We start from the raw sequence: 16,457 nt of genomic DNA, 5'->3' as shown, positions 1-16,457 counted from the left end.
CGTGATCACTCGGGAGGTGATCACGGGTATATACTATATACTTTATACATGATACATGTGGAGACTAAAGTCGGGTCGGCTGGTGGAGCACCCGCGAGTGGATCTTTGTGGCGGAGCGACAGGGCAGGTTGAGACCGCCTAGGAGAGAGGTGGGCCTGGCCCTGTTCGGCGTTCGCGGATACTTAACACGCTTAACGAGATCTTGGTATTTGATCTGAGTTGGCTACGAGCCTATACGCACTAACCATCTACGCGGGAGTAGTTATGGGTATCCCGGCGTCGTGGTATCAGCCGAAGCACTTCGTGACGCCAGCGACGGAGCGGCGCGCGCCGAATTGGACTGGAACGCCACTAGGCTAGGTCTGCTTTTGGCCGCCCACGCAACATGCAGGTGTGCTCAGGGCGATGGGCCCAGACCCCTGCACGCTTAGGTTTAGACCGGCGTGCTGGCCTCTCCATTGAGCCTAGGTGGGGCTGCGACGTGTTGATCTTCCGCGGCCGGGCATGACCCAGGAAAGTGTGTCCGGCCAAATGGGATCAAGCGTGCTGGGTAAGTTGGTGCACCCCTGCAGGGAAGTTAATCTATTCGAATAGCCGTGATCTTCGGTAACAGGACGACTTGGAGTTGTACCTTGACCTTATGACAACTAGAACCGTATACTTAATAAAACACACCCTTCCAAGTTCCACAGACAACCCGGTGATCGCTTTTCCACAGGGCGACGAGAGGAGGATCGCCGGGTAGGGTTATGCTATGCGATGCGACTGGAGATGCTACTTGGAGATGCTACTTGGAGGACTTCAATCTATTCTCTTCTACATGCTGCAAGACGGAGGCTGCCAGAAGCGTAGTCTTCGACAGGATTAGCTATCCCCCTCTTATTCTGGCATTCTGCAGTTCAGTCCACCGATATGGCCCTTTACACATATACCCATGCATATGTAGTGTAGCTCCTTGCTTGCGAGTACTTTGGATGAGTACTCACGGTTGCTTTTCTCCCTCTTTTCCCCTTTCCCTTCTACCTGGTTGTCGCAACCAGATGCTGGAGCCCTGGAGCCAGACGCCACCGTCGACGACGACCCCTACTACACCGGAGGTGCCTACTACTACGTGCAGCCCGCTGACGACGACCAGGAGTAGTTTAGGAGGATCCCAGGCAGGAGGCCTGCGCCTCTTTCGATCTGTATCCCAGTTTGTGCTAGCCTTCTTAAGGCAAACTTGTTTAACTTATGTCTGTACTCAGATATTGTTGCTTCCGCTGACTCGTCTATGATCGAGCACTTGTATTCGAGCCCTCGAGGCCCCTGGCTTGTATTATGATGCTTGTATGACTTCTTTATGTTTTAGAGTTGTGTTGTGATATCTTCCCGTGAGTCCCTGATCTTGATCGTACACATTTGCGTGCATGATTAGTGTACGATTGAATCGGGGGCGTCACAATGTTAATCGTAGGTCTATCGTGTTACTTCATGACATCTTTCCAAAAAGAGTGATATGACTTTTGTCAACCTATAAGGCATGTATGTCAAATTAACCTCGAGGTACTTGTTCTCGAATTAACATCTAGGTCTTTGTGGAGTACTTGTTTTCTGAATGCATGTTAATTGAATGTCTCTCGGGTTACTTTTTGATAAAAAATTTTGAACCCATGTTAATTGGATTGAAAGAAGGTCTACCGTGTTACTTCACGTCATCTTTCCTAAGAAAGTGTTATGACTTTTGTCAATCGATAAGGCATGTCTGTCAAATTAACCTCGAGGTACTTGTTCTCGAATTAACCTCTGGATCTTGCACAGTACTTGTTTTTTGAACACATGTTAATCGAAGGTCTATCGCGTTACTTTTTGATATTTTTTTGTTTTTTCGAACCTATGTTAATTGGCTTGAAAGAAGGTCTATCGTGTTACTTCACGACATCTTTCCAAAAAAAGTGATATGACTTTTATCAACGTATAAGGCATGTCTGTCAAATTAACCTCGAGGTACGTGTTCTCGAATTAACCTCTGGGTCTTGTTGGAGTACTTGTTTTTTGAACACATGTTAATCGAAGTTCTATCACGTTACTTTTTGATAATTTTTGTTTTTGAACACATGTTAATTGGCTTGAAAGATGGTCTATCATGTTAATTCACGTCATGTTTCGAAAAAAGTGATATGACTTTTGTCAACCTATAAGGCATGTCTATCAAAATAAGCTCGAGGTACTTGTTCTCGAATTAACCTCTGGGTCTTGCAGAGTACATGTTTTTTGAACACATGTTAATTGAAGGTCTATCGCGTTACTTTTTTATATATTTTTTAAACACATGTTAATTGGCTTGACAGAAGGTCTATCATGTTACTTCATGACATCTTCCCAAAAAAAGTGATATGAATTTGGTCAATCTATAAGGCATGTCTGTCAAATTATTTTTTCTCGAATTAACCTCTATGTCCTGCTGGAGTACTTGTTTTTTCAATGCATGTTAATCGTAGGTCTATCGCGTTACTTTTTGGTATATATTTTTTGAACACATGTTAATTGTCTTGAAAGAAGGTCTATCGTGTTACTTCACGACATCTTTCCAAAAAGAGTGATATGACTTTTGTCAACCTATAAGTCATGTCTGTCAAATTAACCTCGAGGTACTTGTTCTCGAATTAACATCTAGGTCTTTGTGGAGTACTTGTTTTCTGAATGCATGTTAATCGAATGTCTCTCGCGTTACTTTTTGATAAAAAAATTTGAACACAAGTTAATTGGATTGAAAGAAGGTCTACTGTGTTACTTCACGTCATCTTTCCTAAGAAAGTGTTATGACTTTTGTCAACCGATAAGGCATGTCTGTCAAATTAACCTCGAGGTACTTGTTCTCGAATTAACCTCTGAATCTTGCAGAGTACTTGTTTTTTGAACACATGTTAATCGAAGGTCTATCGCATTACTTTTTGATTTTTTTTGTTTTTTCGAACCTATGTTAATTGGCTTGAAAGAAGGTCTATCGTGTTACTTCACGATATCTTTCCAAAAAAAGTGATATGGCTTTTGTCAACATATAAGGCATGTCTGTCAAATTAACCTCGAGGTACGTGTTCTCGAATTAACCTATGGGTCTTGTTGGAGTACTTGTTTTTTGTACACATGTTAATCGAAGTTCTATCACGTTACTTTTTGATAATTTTTGTTTTTGAACACATGTTAATTGGCTTGAAAGATGGTCTATCATGTTAATTCACGTCATGATGAGGACATCAATACAACTGTTACACCCACAGCCCCTGCTGCTATACATACTGGACCAATTACTAGAGCTCGTGCACGCCAACTAAATTACCAGGTACTTTCGTTTCTTGGTAATGATTCTAATGTTCATGAGAATATGATGCTGCCTAAATTGGATACATTTGTTTTGCTTACAAATGAAGGGCCTAGCTTGAAGAAGGATGAACATTGGAGCAAGAACAAGAACGGAGTTACAAGTGATGATTCCAGGACTTTGAAGCCACCATAATGGGTGCATGAAGCCTTGGACGAAATATACAAGATGCCACTTCATAATTTTCGTCCCGAGGCTATTTTAGGTGCTGCGTCACCTTATTATTGGGCCAGGCCCATGTAATTTCGAAATACATAAGTATAGGCTATTTTTAGAGTCCGTATGTGTGGGGAAACAAAAGATAGGGTTGATTTCGGACCCCTCCACCAAGGGCCACGAAATTCCCCCCTCTTCCTCCATATATACAGCCCTTAGGGCATCGTTTAGACTTTGGGTTTTGTTTAGATTAAAAGTTCACCATAGCTGCAACTTCGCGTACTTCGTTTGTGTTCAACGACCAGACAAAGGCGTCACAGAACCCCACCTTGATCAATAAAGCTTTCATCTTATATTCGCAATATCCAGATTGCAATCTCAGTTTCTTGCTTGTTCTTCGTTTGCTCGCAGGAAACAGACCCTCGTGGTCAGGTTGCTCGTGCTCCGGCGTGGTCAATAACCTCTCGGAGTTGGTTTAGCGATTGCTAAGGCGCGACGTCCTCGCACGTTCGTAGTCGGATCGTCAAGTCGACTGCCACCAAAGCGATATCCATCATCTCATCGAAAGACGGGACACCTTTGCCTCTATCAAGTGCTATCAGATTTCCAGGTTGCTCGGTGAGATTTTACAGTTTTTCGTAGTTTAGATCGAGTCTGTTCTTCATACCTACAGTCCACGAAAAAGCCACAAAAAAAATTAGGGTTAGTTCATCATATCCGAACCAATCTGAGCCTTTGCATAATCTTTTTAGGGTTTTGCTTTGTTGAATTTGCGGTTGCATCGTCGTGTCTAGTTGCTGGTCTTAGAGTCTAGTCTTTTAGAGTTTCGAGTTCTGGTCATAAGTTGTCACGCCGCCGCCGCACCATCATCATCGCCCCTGCCATCTACCACCACCGCTTATACGCCACGGCTCCGAATCCGTATCCATATACCACCACCAATCCGTGTCCATATACCACCACCGATCCATATCCATATACTACCACCGCTACCACCACCGCTGCCATATTCCACCACCATATATCCACCACCAATCCGAGTTCCTTGCATATTAGGTTTGTTTTCGGGATCCATCTAATTTCCGATTCGTGTTTCCTTGTCTGAGTAGGTTTCGGATTCCAGCAATCTTTTGCCGACCGTAGAAGAGGTTGGTTTCCAAAAAAAAAGAGTGATATGACTTTTGTTAACCTATAAGCCATGTCTGTCAAATTAACCTCGAGCTACTTGTTCTCGAATTAACCTCCGTTTAGGCCCTCCGTTTAGGTGTTTCTAAGCGTATTGCGACAGTCGCCGTTATAGAAAGTTTTTTTTGACCCGTTTCCAGTTTTTGGGTCCGGGCAGTCAAAAAAAAAATTTTGGTCACAAAAATTTCGTGCCCATCCTGTCAGTTTGACCTGGGAAGAGTTTTGAGACACTCGCCATTATAGTGATTTTTCGCAAAAAAAAAAGAGCAGCGCAAAAAAAAGCAGCGCAAAAAAAAAGAGCGAAAAAAAAATTCGAGAGTGTGCTTTTCCCTTGTTTACGTGCAGCGCCGTGATTTTGTTAGTGTTCTAGGCTCGCGTCTCTAGCACGGTCTAGCCTAGGACCAGCATAGTACCGTCGTTGAGCGTTTTTCAATTTTGCATCTCTGAATTGATTATTGCTGACCCTTTTTGCTACCATATTATAAGCCTTCCCAGCTCCACATACATCTACGTCGTGCGTTTGACTCTCCCTGGTAATCGCTCTATCCAAGCTTTGAGAAGTTTTGACTACAACGGTTGCCGATCTCCACCTGCTGCTGGGTAAGAACTGGTAAGAATTTGAGGTTTGCTTGACGGGTTTGTGATACACCACCACCACTTCTTAGTAGTCTGTAGGATCATATTCTTGTGTGTTTCTATTGCTACTAACCATGCCAGGATCACAAGCCGACGAGATTGACTGGGAGAACTTATCGAACAAGGAGCTTCATGATAAGTTTCAGCAAATGATGACTGAACAGGTGCAAGATGTGCTGAACAATTTTGAAGAGGCCATGGAGAAGATTACTGGCCTTGAGAAGACGTTCGAAACAAAGCTCGATAACAGATTTAATGAACTGCTTGCGCGTCTTCCACCACCGGCTGCACCTGTCGCACCTTTGCAACAACAACAACTACGCCCCCTTCCGAATCAGTATGGACGAGCACAGCGTGTTCCTATTGAGCCAGGAAAAAATTCTGGTGCCGCTGCTACTGCTGTTGGTGCTTCTTTGGCTCCTGCTACTGCTGCTGCTGGTACCCAGGAGGATGATGATTATGTGGGAGATTATGAGGATGAGGTTGATCAAAATCCGAACTACGTGCAGCCACCAGCACCACCACCACCAGGTCGACCTCAGGTATATATTCGTAATGGTAGGCCTGCACCACCACCTCAGGTACGAGATGATGTCCATATTCCTAAACTGAAATTGAATATTCCACCATTTGAGGGTAGATATGTTCCTGATATATATCTTACTTGGGAGTTAGAAACTGAACAACGTTTTACATGTTTACAATATCCCGAGGAGAGACGGGTTGCTGCTGCTGTTTGTGCTTTCACTAGTTTTGCATGTGTCTGGTGGTCTGAACATTGTAGATTATATCCTATTCCAACTACTTGGGCTGCTTTGAAAACCGCTATGCATACGCGTTGGGTTCCACCATATTATCAACGTGAATTGCTTCAAAAATTGCAGCGTTTAAGACAAGGAAAAAATTCTGTAGAAGAATATTATCAGGAATTACAAACTGGCATGATTCGATGTGGTATTGTTGAGGAGAATGAAGCTATGCTTGCACGTTTTCTGGGTGGATTAAATAGAGAGATTCAGACCATTCTAGACTATAAGGAGTATACTAATATCACTCGTTTATTCCATCTTGCTTGTAAAGCTGAACGTGAAGTGCAGGATCGACAAGCATTGGCGCGAACTAACTTTTCTGCAGGCCGACCTTCCTCATGGACGCCGCGTGCATCTTCTACTTCAACTGCACCAGCACCTCAATCAGGTGCCTCCTACAGCCGTGATACAAGAAAACAGGCACAACCACCATTATCTGCCAAGAGCGCACCTGCTGGGCCTGCACGGAGTTCTTCTTCTTCCATGGCATCAACAGGGCACACAAGTGATATTATTTGTCGTCGTTGTAAGGGAGGAGGTCATTATGCGAGGGAATGCAAATCTCCGCGTGTGATGATTGCTACCGCGGATGGTGGATATGAGTCCGCTAGTGACTATGATGAGGAGACATTGGCTCTTATTACACGTGAAGAACATGGTGGAGATGATTCTGATCATGAGACGCAATACATGGCTCCTGAAGACGCTGACAGGTATGAATGTTTAGTTGCTCAACGTGTTTTGAGTGTGCAGGTCACACAAGCTGAGCAAAATCAGAGGCACAATTTGTTCCATACCAAGGGAGTTGTGAAGGAACGTTCTGTGCGTGTCATAATAGACGGAGGGAGCTGCAACAACTTGGCTAGCATGGAGATGGTGGAGAAGCTTTCTCTCACCACAAGACCACATCCACTTCCTTACTACATCCAATGGTTCAACAACAGCAGCAAGGTTAAGGTAACACGTACTGTTCATGTGCATTTTAGTATCTCTACATATGTGATAGAGGCAAAGGTGTCCCGTCTTTCGATGAGATGATGGATATCGCTTTGGTGGAAGTCGACTTTGACGATCCGACTACGAACGTGCGAGGACGTCGCGCCTTAGCAATCGCTAAACCAACTCCGAGAGGTTATTGACCACGCCGGAGCACGATCAACCTGACCACGAGGGTCTGTTTCCTGCGAGCAAACGAAGAACAAGCAAGAAACTAAGATTGCAATCTGGATATTGCGAATATAAGATGAAAGCTTTATTGATCAAGGTGGGGTTCTGTGACGCCTTTGTCTGGTCGTTGAACACAAACGAAGTACGCGAAGTTGCAGCTATGGCGAACTTTTAATCTAAACAAAACCCAAAGTCTAAACGATGCCCTAAGGGCTGTATATATGGAGGAAGAGGGGGGGAATTTCGTGGCCCTTGGTGGAGGGGTCCGAAATCAACCCTATCTCTAGTTTCCCCACACATACGAACTCTAAAAATAGCCTATACTTATGTATTTCGAAATTACATGGGCCTGGCCCAATAATAAGGTGACGCAGCACCTAAAATAGCCTCGGGACGAAATTTATGAAGTGGCATCTTGTATATTTCGTCCAAGGCTTCATGCACCCATTATGGTGGCTTCAAAGTCCTGAAATCATCACTTGTAACTCCGTTCTTGTTCCCCTTGCGCATGCCATCATCTCCATGCTTGTTCTTGCTCCAATGTTCATCCTTCTCCAAGCTAGGCCCTTCATTTGTAAGCAAAACAAATGTATCCAATTTAGGCAGCATCATATTCTCATGAACATTAGAATCATTACCAAGAAACGAAAGTACCTGGTAATTTAGTTGGCGTGCACGAGCTCTAGTAATTGGTCCAGTATGTATAGCAGCAGGGGCTGTGGGTGTAACAAATGTATTGATGTCCTCATCAACGCACCTCTCCAACAACAACAACAACGACTACCTCCACGTCGCGAAGCAGACCTCCGCCGAGCAAGCCGTGTTCCTCTTGCGTTTGGCCAAACTGTTGGTGCTGCTGTTGATACTTCTGTGGCTCCTGCTGCTGATGCGGAGGAGGATGATTATGTGGGAGATTATGAGGATGAGGTTGATCAAAATCAACACTACGTGCAGCCACCTGTACCACCACCAGCAGGTCGACCTCAGGTATATATTCGTAATGGTAGGCCTGCACCACCACCTCAGGTACGAGATGATGTCCATATTCCTAAACTGAAATTGAATATTCCACCATTTGAGGGTAGATATGTTCCTGATATATATCTTACTTGGGAGTTAGAAACTGAACAACGATTTACATGTTTACAATATCCCGAGGAGAGACGGGTTGCTGCTGCTGTTTGTGCTTTCACTAGTTTTGCATGTGTCTGGTGGTCTGAACATTGTAGATTATATCCTATTCCAACTACTTGGGCTGCTTTGAAAACTGCTATGCGTACGCGTTGGGTTCCACCATATTATCAACGTGAATTGCTTCAAAAATTGCAGCGTTTAAGACAAGGAAAAAATTCTGTAGAAGAATATTATCAGGAATTACAAACTGGCATGATTCGATGTGGTATTGTTGAGGAGAATGAAGCTATGCTTGCACGTTTTCTGGGTGGATTAAATAGAGAGATTCAGACCATTCTAGACTATAAGGAGTATACTAATATCACTCGTTTATTCCATCTTGCTTGTAAAGCTGAACGTGAAGTGCAGGATCGACAAGCATTGGCGCGAACTAACTTTTCGGCAGGCCGACCTTCCTCATGGACGCCGCGTGCATCTTCTACTTCAACTGCACCAGCACCTCAATCAGGTGCCTCCTACAGCCGTGATACAAGAAAACAGGAACAACCACCATTATCTGCCAAGAGCGCACCTGCCGGGCCTGCACAGAGTTCTTCTTCTTCCAGGGCATCAACAGGGCACACAAGTGATATTATTTGTCGTCGTTGTAAGGGAGGAGGTCATTATGCGAGAGAATGCAAATCTCCGCGTGTGATGATTGCTACCGCGGATGGTGGATATGAGTCCGCTAGTGACTATGATGAGGAGACATTGGCTCTTATTACACGTGAAGAACATGGTGGAGATGATTCTGATCATGAGACGCAATACATGGCTCCTGAAGACGCTGACAGGTATGAATGTTTAGTTGCTCAACGTGTTTTGAGTGTGCAGGTCACACAAGCTGAGCAAAATCAGAGGCACAATTTGTTCCATACCAAGGGAGTTGTGAAGGAACGTTCTGTGCACGTCATAATAGACGGAGGGAGCTGCAACAACTTGGCTAGCATGGAGATGGTGGAGAAGCTTTCTCTCACCACAAGACCACATCCACATCCTTACTACATCCAATGGTTCAACAACAGCGGCAAGGTTAAGGTAACACATACTGTTCGTGTGCATTTTAGTATCTCTACATATGCTGATTATGTTGATTGTGATGTGGTACCTATGCAAGCATGTTCCTTATTACTTGGTAGACCATGGCAATTTGATAAAAACTCTGTACACCATGGTAGAAACAATCACTATACTCTTGTTCATAAGGATAAAAATATTACTTTGCTTCCTATGACTCCTGATTCCATTTTGAAAGATGATATTAATAGAGCTATTAAAGCAAAACAGGAGATGAATATGAGTGAAAATCAGATTGTGGCAAAAGAATTTGAGCAACAAATGAAGCCTAATAATAAACCATCTAGTGTTGCTTCTGAAATTAAATTGAAAAGTGCATGTTTATTTGCCACCAAATCTGATATTGATGAGCTAGATTTCAGCAAATCTGTTTGCTATGCTTTTGTGTGCAAAGAGGCATTATTTTCATTCGAGGACGTGCCTTCCTCTTTGCCTCATGCTGTCACTACCATTTTGCAGGAGTTCGCTGACGTCTTTCCACAAGACCTGCCACCGGGATTACCGCCTATTCGAGGGATTGAGCATCAGATTGACTTAATTCCCGGTGCTTCACTGCCAAACCGTGCACCATACCGTACCAATCCAGAGGAGACGAAGGAGATTATGCGTCAAGTACAAGAGCTTCTCGACAAAGGTTATATACGTGAATCCCTTAGTCCTTGTGTTGTTCCTATTATTCTAGTGCCGAAAAAGGATGGTACATCACGTATGTGTGTTGATTGTAGAGGCATTAATAATATTACTATTCGTTATCGTCATCCTATTCCTAGGCTCGATGATATGCTTGATGAATTGAGTGGCTCTACAATATTCTCCAAAGTTGATTTGCGTAGTGGATACCATCAAATTCGTATGAAATTCGGGGATGAATGGAAAACAGCATTTAAAACTAAGTTTGGATTATATGAGTGGTTAGTCATGCCTTTTCGGTTAACTAATGCGCCTAGTACTTTCATGAGACTAATGAACGAAGTTTTACATGCTTTCATTGGACGATTTGTGGTAGTCTATTTTGATGATATACTGATTTATAGCAGATCTTTGGAAGAACATTTGGAACATTTACGTGCTATTTTTATTGCTCTACGTGATGCACGTTTGTTTGGTAACCTGGGGAAGTGCACCTTTTGCACCGACCGGGTATCTTTTCTTGGCTATGTTGTTACTCCACAGGGAATTGAAGTTGACAAAGCCAAGATTGAAGCTATTGAGAGTTGGCCGCAGCCCAAAACGGTCACACAAGTGAGGAGTTTTCTTGGCCTCGCTGGATTCTATAGGCGTTTTGTGAGAGATTTCAGCACCATTGCTGCACCTCTCAATGAGCTTACAAAGAAGGATGTGCCTTTTGTTTGGGGTACCGCACAGGAAGAAGCCTTCACGGTATTGAAAGATAAGTTGACACATGCTCCTTTACTCCAACTTCCTGATTTTAATAAGACTTTTGAGCTTGAATGTGATGCTAGTGGAATTGGATTAGGAGGTGTGTTATTACAAGATGGCAAACCTGTTGCATACTTTTCTGAAAAATTGAGTGGGCCTAGTCTGAATTATTCTACTTATGATAAAGAATTATATGCTCTTGTTCGGACTTTAGAAACATGGCAACATTATTTATGGCCCAAAGAATTTGTTATACATTCTGATCATGAATCTTTCAAACATATTAAAAGTCAAGCTAAACTGAATCGTAGACATGCCAAATGGGTTGAATTCATTGAGACTTTTCCTTATGTCATTAAACACAAGAAGGGAAAAGAAAATGTTATTGCTGATGCATTGTCTCGCCGCTATACTATGCTTTCACAACTTGACTTCAAAATATTTGGTTTGGAGACCATCAAAGATCAATATGTGCATGATGCTGATTTTAAAGATGTAATGCAGAATTGTAAAGAAGGAAGAATGTGGAACAAGTTCGTCGTTAACGATGGATTTGTGTTTCGTGCTAACAAGCTATGCATTCCAGCTAGCTCCGTTCGTCTTTTGTTGTTGCAGGAGGCGCATGGAGGAGGATTAATGGGACACTTTGGCGTGAAGAAGATGGAGGACGTACTTGCTACACATTTCTTTTGGCCAAAGATGAGACGGGATGTTGAGCGTTTTATTGCTCGCTACACTACATGTCAAAAAGCTAAGTCACGACTCAATCCTCATGGTTTATATATGCCTTTGCCTGTACCTAGTGTTCCTTGGGAGGATATATCTATGGAGTTTGTTTTAGGTTTACCTCGAACAAAGAAGGGGAGGGATAGCATATTCGTTGTCGTGGATAGATTCTCGAAAATGGCACACTTTATACCATGTCATAAAAGCGATGATGTTGTTAATGTTGCTGATTTGTTCTTTCGTGAAATTATTCGCTTGCATGGTGTGCCAAATACTATTGTTTCAGATCATGATACTAAATTTCTTAGCCACTTTTGGAGATGTTTATGGGCTAAGTTGGGGACTAAACTGCTTTTTAGTACTACTTGTCACCCCCAAACTGATGGACAAACTGAAGTAGTCAATAGAACGTTGTCTACTATGCTTAGGGCTGTTTTGAAGAATAATAAGAAAATGTGGGAGAAATGCTTGCCTCATATTGAATTTGCTTATAATCGTTCATTGTATTCTACTACTAAGATGTGCCCTTTTGAAGTTGTGTATGGTTTCCTACCTCGTGCACCTATTGATTTGTTGCCTCTTCCATCTTCGGAGAAGGTTAATTTTGATGCTAAACAACCTGCTGAATTGATTTTAAAAATGCATGAGTTAACTAAGGAAAACATTGAACGTATGAATGTAAAAGATAAACTTGCTGGAGATAAGGGTAGAAAACATGTTGTGTTTGCACCTGGAGATCTTGTTTGGTTACATTTGTGTAAGGATAGATTTCCTGATTTGCGCAAATCAAAGTTAATGCCACGTGCTGATGGTCCCTTTAAGGTGTTAGAGAAAATAAATGATAATGCATATAAACTTGAGCTGCCTGCAGATTTTGGGGTTAGTCCCACTTTTAACATTGCAGATTTGAAGCCTTATTTGGGTGAGGAAGATGAACTTCCGTCGAGGACGACTTCATTTCAAGAAGGGGAGGATGATGAGGACATCAATACAATTGTTACACCCACAGCCCCTGCTGCTATACATACTGGACCAATTACTAGAGCTCGTGCACGCCAACTAAATTACCAGGTACTTTCGTTTCTTGGTAACGATTCTAATGTTCATGAGAATATGATGCTGCCTAAATTGGATACATTTGTTTTGCTTACAAATGAAGGGCCTAGCTTGGAGAAGGATGAACATTGGAGCAAGAACAAGCATGGAGATGATGGCATGCGCAAGGGGAACAAGAACGGAGTTACAAGTGATGATTTCAGGACTTTGAAGCCACCATAATGTGTGCATGAAGCCTTGGACGAAATATACAAGATGCCACTTCATAAATTTCGTCCCGAGGCTATTTTAGGTGCCGCGTCACCTTATTATTGGGCCAGGCCCATGTAATTTCGAAATACATAAGTATAGGCTATTTTTAGAGTCCGTATGTGTGGGGAAACAAGAGATAGGGTTGATTTCGGACCCCTCCACCAAGGGCCACGAAATTCCCCCCCTCTTCCTCCATATATACAGCCCTTAGGGCATCGTTTAGACTTTGGGTTTTGTTTAGATTAAAAGTTCGCCATAGCTGCAACTTCGCGTACTTCGTTTGTGTTCAACGACCAGACAAAGGCGTCACAGAACCCCACCTTGATCAATAAAGCTTTCATCTTATATTCGCAATATCCAGATTGCAATCTCAGTTTCTTGCTTGTTCTTCGTTTGCTCGCAGGAAACAGACCCTCGTGGTCAGGTTGTGATGAGGACATCAATACAATTGTTACACCCACAGTCCCTGCTGCTATACATACTGGACCAATTACTAGAGCTCGTGCACGCCAACTAAATTACCAGGTACTTTCGTTTCTTGGTAATGATTCTAATGTTCATGAGAATATGATGCTGCCTAAATTGGATACATTTGTTTTGCTTACAAATGAAGGGCCTAGCTTGGAGAAGGATGAACATTGGAGCAAGAACAAGCATGGAGATGATGGCATGCGCAAGGGGAACAAGAACGGAGTTACAAGTGATGATTTCAGGACTTTGAAGCCACCATAATGGGTGCATGAAACCTTGGACGAAATATACAAGATGCCACTTCATAAATTTCGTCCCGAGGCTATTTTAGGTGCTGCGTCACCTTATTATTGGGCCAGGCCCATGTAATTTCGAAATACATAAGTATAGGCTATTTTTAGAGTCCGTATGTGTGGGGAAACAAGAGATAGGGATGATTTCGGACTCCTCCACCAAGGGCCACGAAATTCCCCCCTCTTCCTCCATATATACAGCCCTTAGGGCATCGTTTAGACTTTGGGTTTTGTTTAGATTAAAAGTTCGCCATAGCTGCAACTTCGCGTACTTCGTTTGTGTTCAACGACCAGACAAAGGCGTCACAGAACCCCACCTTGATCAATAAAGCTTTCATATTATATTCGCAATATCTAGATTGCAATCTTAGTTTCTTGCTTGTTCTTCGTTTGCTCGCAGGAAATAGACCCTCGTGGTCAGGTTGATCGTGCTCCGGCGTGGTCAATAACCTCTCGGAGTTGGTTTAGCGATTGCTAAGGCGCGACGTCCTCGCACGTTCGTAGTCGGATCGTCAAAGTCGACTTCCACCAAAGCGATATCCATCATCTCATCGAAAGATCGGGACCCTCGCCTCTATCAAGTGGTATCAGATTTCCAGGTTGCTCTGTGAGATTTTACAGTTTTTTAGTAGTTTAGATCGAGTCTGCTCTTCATACCTATAGTCCACGAAAAAGCCACAAAAAAAAAATTTAGGGTTAGTTCATCATATCCGAACCAATCTGAGCCTTGCATAATCTTTTTAGGGTTTTGCTTTGTTGAATTTGCGGTTGCATCGTCGTGTCTAGTTGCTGGTCTTAGAGTCTAGTCTTTTAGAGTTTCGAGTTCTGGTCATAAGTTGTCACGCCGCCGCCGCACCATCATCATCGCCCCTGCCATCTACCACCACCGCACCGAATCCGTATCCATATACCACCACCAATCCGTGTCCATATACCACCACCGATCCATATCCATATACTACCACCGCTACCACCACCGCTGCCATATACCACCACCATATATCCACCACCAATCCGAGTTCCTTGCTTATTAGGTTTACCTCGAACAAAGAAGGGGAGGGATAGCATATTTGTTGTCGTGGATAGATTCTCGAAAATGGCACACTTTATACCATGTCATAAAAGCGATGATGCTGTTAATGTTGCTGATTTGTTCTTTCGTGAAATTATTCGCTTGCATGGTGTGCCAAATACTATTGTTTCAGATCATGATACTAAATTTCTTAGCCACTTTTGGAGATGTTTATGGGCTAAGTTGGGGACTAAACTGCTTTTTAGTACTACTTGTCACCCCCAAACTGATGGACAAACTGAAGTAGTCAATAGAACGTTGTCTACTATGCTTAGGGCTGTTTTGAAGAATAATAAGAAAATGTGGGAGGAATGCTTGCCTCATATTGAATTTGCTTATAATCGTTCATTGCATTCTACTACTAAGATGTGCCCTTTTGAAGTTGTGTATGGTTTCCTACGTCGTGCACCTATTGATTTGTTGCCTCTTCCATCTTCGGAGAAGGTTAATTTTGATGCTAAACAACGTGCTGAATTGATTTTAAAAATGCATGAGTTAACTAAGGAAAACATTGAGCGTATGAATGCTAAATATAAACTTGCTGGAGATAAGGGTAGAAAACATGTTGTGTTTGCACCTGGAGATCTTGTTTGGTTACATTTGCGTAAGGATAGATTTCCTGATTTGCGCAAATCAAAGCTAATGCCACGTGCTGATGGTCCCTTTAAGGTGTTAGAGAAAATAAATGATAATGCATATAAACTTGAGCTGCCTGCAGATTTTGGGGTTAGTCCCACTTTTAACATTGCAGATTTGAAGCCTTATTTGGGTGAGGAAGATGGACTTCCGTCGAGGACGACTTCACTTCAAGAAGGGGAGGATGATGAGGACATCAATACAATTGTTACACCCACAGCCCCTGCTGCTATACATACTGGACCAATTACTAGAGCTCGTGCACGCCAACTAAATTACCAGGTACTTTCGTTTCTTGGTAATGATTCTAATGTTCATGAGAATATGATGCTGCCTAAATTGGATACATTTGTTTTGCTTACAAATGAAGGGCCTAGCTTGGAGAAGGATGAACATTGGAGCAAGAACAAGCATGGAGATGATGGCATGCGCAAGGGGAACAAGAACGGAGTTACAAGTGATGATTTCAGGACTTTGAAGCCACCATAATGGGTGCATGAAGCCTTGGACGAAATATACAAGATGCCACTTCATAAATTTCGTCCCGAGGCTATTTTAGGTGCTGCATCACCTTATTATTGGGCCAGGCCCATGTAATTTCGAAATACATAAGTATAGGCTATTTTTAGAGTCCGTATGTGTGGGGAAACAAGAGATAGGGTTGATTTCGGACTCCTCCACCAAGGGCCACGAAATTCCCCCCCTCTTCCTCCATATATACAGCCCTTAGGGCATCGTTTAGACTTTGGGTTTTGTTTAGATTAAAAGTTCGCCATAGCTGCAACTTCGCGTACTTCGTTTGTGTTCAACGACCAGACAAAGGCGTCACAGAACCCCACCTTGATCAATAAAGCTTTCATCTTATATTCGCAATATCCAGATTGCAATCTTAGTTTCTTGCTTGTTCTTCGTTTGCTCGCAGGAAACAGACCCTCGTGGTCAGGTTGATCGTGCTCCGGCGTGGTCAATAACCTCTCGGAGTTGGTTTAGCGATTGCTAAGGCGCGACGT

This window comes from Triticum dicoccoides, chromosome 6A (genome assembly GCF_002162155.2).
Source record: "Triticum dicoccoides isolate Atlit2015 ecotype Zavitan chromosome 6A, WEW_v2.0, whole genome shotgun sequence".
Taxonomy (NCBI): domain Eukaryota; kingdom Viridiplantae; phylum Streptophyta; class Magnoliopsida; order Poales; family Poaceae; genus Triticum; species Triticum dicoccoides.
This window is presented reverse-complemented; position numbering follows the sequence as displayed.